Source organism: Haemaphysalis longicornis, unplaced genomic scaffold, assembly GCF_048455015.1.
Source record: "Haemaphysalis longicornis isolate Haplotype H1 unplaced genomic scaffold, Haemaphysalis longicornis Haplotype H1 scaffold_5, whole genome shotgun sequence".
Classification (NCBI taxonomy): Eukaryota; Metazoa; Arthropoda; class Arachnida; order Ixodida; family Ixodidae; genus Haemaphysalis; species Haemaphysalis longicornis.
Window position 1 is genome coordinate 4,239,176 of NW_027526385.1, and position 6,000 is coordinate 4,245,175.

Consider the following 6,000-nt stretch of genomic DNA (forward strand, 5'->3'; position numbering starts at 1 on the left):
GTTGCAAGCTTTCACGCCTATCACTTCTCCATAATCTTTATCACCACGTGTCACTTCCCGGCGATTTGTTCGAGCCGCCTGCCATTATTTTTCCACGCCGCGATCACCCCTACAAAGTTAAACGCGTAAACTGTAAGTCATCTGCTTTTTCCTGGTCATTCATTTCACGTACGATTGGAATAATCTACCATCGCACATTGCCCCAGAAAAAGAGGCTACGAAATTTCAAGACATAACTCAAAATACCGACACCATTTAACTTTTGCTCTTTTACTTGTTTTTTCCTCTTTTCCGGAACGTGCAGATAAATGTGTACCATTTTTCACCTTGATTCAGCTTATTTGCGGTGTGACGAGTGAGTGCGTATTTTTCATTCGTTTTTGAGTGTATGCTTTATTTGTTTTCTTTTTATTATTAAGTGTATTTATTATTTTTTCTTGCATTTTCATAGGTTGTTTACTGTGTGCTTGTCTGTATTCGAACGATTTGTTTTCTATTCTTTGCTGTATTTTTGCTGTCATTACCAATTACCTGTTACAACATATACTTCAACCTTAGTCTGTATTTATTTTAAATTTTACCCCTTTTTTTTTGTTTTTGACGTTCATTTTTTGTACCTTTGCTCATGAACCCCCCTCCCCCCCCCTATGTAATACCCTCTCACGAGGGCCTTTAGGTGTATTATGACTAAATAAATAAATAAATAAATAAATAAATAAATAAATAAATAAATAAATAAATAAATAAATAAATAAATAAATAAATAAATAAATAAATAAATAAATAAATAAATAAATAAATGAATAAATAAATAAATAAATAAGTAAATAAATAAACAAGTACGTTCTCCATACAACGCAGCGAGCATTGCAGGCGTCACCGGAATTATTCTTAAAATAGCTTTAGAACTCCCAAGAAATGGAGCCAAATGTGGTCCCCACGCGAAATAGGGATTGTTCTATTTGTTCTTGTAACGTAAAAAATGGTCAAGCCTAATAAAATCTCCCGGCAGAAATGATACATAATCCACCAAACTCAGCCGCAGAAACAAGATAATTACCTGGTAACGGCTGGTTCGGCCTGCGCGGGCCTGGAAGCAACAAACACGAAAAAAAATATAATGTTACACAGGTTAAGGATGGAACCTTCTTTGCTGGCTCAGAAAAAAAATTACAAGATGAAGCGTGAGGGTTTCTCGGTGTTGCGTTTCGGCGATTACACCGTGAGCGGCATGGCTGTCATAGACTAGCTCACACGGACGCATTAACTGGCATAGCCATAGAAGTGCCTTACATACCGCCCTCTAAGATTCAAGCACCCTGACAGGGAACATTGAAAGAGCTCCCGCCCGACAACTTTATTGGGAACACGTATCGTCGATTACCACATTCAGATACAGAGTAGTGCAGAGGCGTGTCTTTATCCGCTTTACTCATCGTAACAAACAAAAATCGACGAGATATTTTACAGAATAGAATAACGTGCACCCGAAGCAATGGCACATACAATAGCCAGCGACCGCTCTCATTAAGTAAACAGCAGTTTTCACCTAAACGTAATTCGATAACAGCAGTTTTCACCTAAACGTAATTCGATAGCGGTCGGGTAATGCAAAAGAAAGAGATAGTGAATGACGGTACGTGTTTCGAAGAAGTCGCACATTCAATTCCTTGGTGAGTTTTGCACCTGTACATAAATATATGAATAAGACGATGATAGAACTTGTGTAAGTCTGGGTCCCGTAGATATGAAGAAATAGACTGGTTAACAGTATCATCATAATCACACACCATTTAATAAACCCTTAAAGACACCAGAGGGTTATTACATAAGGTGGGGGCAGAGTCGTCGTAGTACTAAATGGCACAAGAAAAATACGCTTCGATACATGGTTCATTAAAAATTTCTGCAGCAACAAATTAATTAGAAAATTTACACAACAAAATTAATAATACCTAGAAAAGGCAGCAGGGGAAGTCATGAGGATTATATGAAATTAAAGGCTAAGGTGAGATAAGAAGAAGTATTTGAATTTGGCCGGATTGCGTTCACGCACAAGAGTCTGGCAGCTTGTTCCATTCTTCGATGGCACGTGCTAGGAATGACCTATTAAATGGGTTAGATGAACCATGCAATCGTTGCATGCTCATGGATTTGAACAGACGGCGTGAGTAACAGGATGGTGTGAGCAGGAGGGAAGTGCGGAGATGCTGAAAGCGATAATACAGTTTGTGGAAGAGGCATATCTGTCCGATTTCACGTCACGTTGTCAGGGAGGGGATGGAGAGGGATGCTTTTAGGTCATTGAGATGCCAATCACATTTAGAAGCGATGAAGCGAGCCGCGCGTTTCTGGACTGATTCAATGGCATTGATTAGGTACGACTGATGAAGGTTCCAAATTGATTGTCGTAGTGTTTAACGCGCCGGCGCAACGCAGGCGATGAGGCGCGCCGTAGTACAGGACTCCGGTTTAGTTCTGACCACCTGGGGATCTTTAACGTGCGCCGAATCTCGTACACACGGGCGTTTTTGCTTCTCGCCTCCATCGAGGGTTCCAAATAGCAGATGTGTATTGTAGCTTTGTTCGGATGAAGGTCTCGTATGCCATTTTGCGTATGGTTGGGGGTGACAATGAAAGGTTTCTTCTAATGTAACTAAGTGCTTTAGATGCTTCCGCAACGAGTTTTAGTATGTGTCCGGAGCAGGTTAGGTTTGCGGTTAACAGAATTCGCAGGTATCGGTATGATTCTACTAGTGAAAGGCAAGTTGACATTAAGGTGTATGCGTAATTAACTTCGGAACGTTTACGTGTTATGTGCATGAATTCCCATTTGGATAAGTTTAGTGTCATTAGCCAAAGAGTGCACCAGTTTTCTATCATTTTAAATCTTTTTATAGTAGAATTTGATCTTGGTTGTTACTTATTCAGCGATAAAAAACGCAATCGTCGGCGATGAGGCGGATATTTGAAGAAATGCCAGATGAAATGTCGTTGATATAGATTAAAAATAGTAGCGGACCGAGAACTGAACACTGTGGGACGCCAGAAAACACTTGAGAAGGGGATGAAGGATGGCCAGCATTGTAGGAGGACGGAGTAGAGATCGTCTTTGAAGGAATTGTCGCAGTCAGGCGCAGGGTAGCAAGCAACTAGAATGTTCGTTGAAGCATAAAGTAGTAAGAGTTCACGCATAGAATTTCGTGATGGGTGTTAGTATCTCGGTTAAACTAACCAAAACTTGTCTATATTTATTAGGAGAAAATTTCTTTCCTTGTTTTAAAACCTTTCAATCAATCATTGTTTGTTGCTTATGAGCGTTACTCAGGTTGGAAGCTTCAAAATTGATTTATTCCCGTCTACGTGTATTATATACCCAGCTAAGCTCAAGCAGATTTCTTCAAAAAATGCTGTGGTGTTCAGCAACATACTTACTAAAGGATGCGGGGCTAAGTTCAGCTTGTATGAAAAGAAAAGCAGGAGCAAAATTTTAGTCAAATCGATACATGTTTTTGGCAACACAAATTTCATGGTAAAATAGCAGTACCGGGTTTAAATGTGTGCAAAGCGCAGTGGCTCAGGAGGTCAGCTCCTGCAGCCGGTACATGTCTCAACAATTACTGTGACCGCTGTTAGTGTAAACGTAGATTCTTATTGCATTGCTGTTCATGGCAGAGAAAGCGGTCAGGGATAACATAATTGAACAAATGAGGCCATTCCTGTAGAGGATACCACCACCCAACCTTTTTCAATAATACAGACTACCAAAGTGGACGGTATCATTAATCCTTTTTTATACAAGCTTCAAATCTTATTTTTTTGGTGCACTGAATTTATGCTGCAAGTTTAACTTAAAATTATTTCTGCATATGGAGAACGTGAACATTCGCAGAATGAAACAAATACGCAGGCTTTCGTCGAAACTATCCATACGCAACTGCCCTAAAGCGTTCTGCGTGCACAATGCGCATAGATATTGACTTAATATGTTTCATGATTTGTGACGGTTGCAAACTTCTAATACACTCTACCAAAAAGCTTCGTGTCTTTACATTTCGCCTCAACTTCCTTAGCTTACGGGTAGACCCTTGTGTGGGAACTTTTTAAACGATGAAAGGTGACATGCGCGCAGTTTTTCTCCCTCGAGCTAGAGCAGCTGTGAGCAAGGCATCGACACTTCAACCTGAAATGTTTGTAGCGCACACTCAGAAAACACGGGAACCGAGATGGCAAGTCACAATATACGATTAGGGCGCGGTGTTGTGTTAAGGATAAGGAGCGCAAGAGGCATTAGCCAGAGGGAGAACATTGAACGAAGAAGGAGGCACGATGAGCCATGGCGCGCTATTTGGCCTAGCAGCATTTGGATCCTTCTACTACCCGTTCCGCTCGCGAAGCGGGAAAAGGAATGCTAGAGTTGCGGGAATAGTTAATACCAATGCCGTTTATTTAGAGTCTAAAATCCACGAGATTCAAGGGCGGGACGGCATCCACTTACCCATTTCTTAAAAGACGCGGAAAGGCGCTTCTTCTTTCTTGCCCTCTCAGTGGCACATACCTTACATCGAAACTTCTTCCATTTGCTCAGTCGACTTCGGGCCGTTTAGATTTTTGCGTCGCCAATTGCTTGTCACTTATCGCAGCATTTCATGGATGCCTTGGGAACTGCGTAATTTGGTAACGAGATAGTGTTGCGAGTCTTATAGTGTACGCCTTGGCACAGGTTAAATAGTTCCGATATTCCTAGCGTTCTCCCTCAACTTACTGCCAGTCACGTATGTGAAACACAACACTTCCTACTGAAAGTAATTCGCCTTGTAGGCTACACAAGGATAAATTTACCTGTGGATCTGCGGCAACATGACGTCGGGTTTTTATTTCGTACCACTCTTCGGCTAGTTACACAGTTTTTCGAGGCTTTGGCATCCGCGCTTTTCTTGGTCGAGTAGTTTTCTCCTGTTCGCACCACCACCCGAACCACCCACGAATGTGGCCTAATAGCAAAAGACAAGAAAAAAGAGTCTGCCCCACGCCAGTACACAAAAACCAAATACGAAGTAAAACATCTTGTTGGAGTTAAAAAAAGCAGCTTAGACGAAATGTGAAGTAAAAGCTGAACAAAACAGAAGAAAAAGAAATAGATTCCACTTTGCGCTACGGCGAGCGGTGCCAAACACATACAAAAACGCGAAGAAACTTCTCTGAGTGTTATGAAAATGATGCATAAGCGTTTGCTCACGTCAGTGGAAAAAGAAGTTGGCAAACTGCATGCGCGATTTTCTTTCTCTTACTTTCAACTACGGTCGGTCTAATAAACAAAGGCTGTTTGATGGGTACGACGGGCTCCGGACTAGTGGCTTCTCGCAAAACACATTGTTCGACAAGTCAGTACACCGGGAATGTAAGAAACCATGGCTCTGCAAGGTCATTCTTTGGGCTAGGTGCTAGAACTGTGTAACCACATTTGGCAGCCGATGAGATTGACGCAGTCTCGTCTTGTGCTTCTCACGAGAACGAAGCGATGGTGTATAATAAAAAAAAAAGCGATGGTATAGTCGGTAAGATGCCTGAATTCTAACCGAGAAGTCATCCGAAATTTTATTTATGACAAAAAGATTACTTTCGGAATATTACAATTAACTTTTATTCCTGGAGCTTTTCGTTGTGTGACGAAAACATAGAGCAAAATGAGAACACCTGGTCCAAGATGAAGATACAGTGTCTCGCTAAGCGCAGTAATAGTGGGCCCTGCGAAGGCAGCTTTCGAGCAGCAGTTATTCGCGCAAGAATATCGTGTGGACCTAGTAGCGCCAGGCCGAACAGTTGAAAATTCCAGCTTGAGTTCCGTAGAGATAAGGGAGAAGTAGCTCTGTTAAAGCTTAATCGACAGTGCGCCTTGAATAGGGACTTCTAAACGTGTACCATGGAGTGGACTTTTCAAGACGTTGCGCAGTTATGTTAACTGGCAGGGGGCGATGGATTTTTGGTATTGCAGTTTTT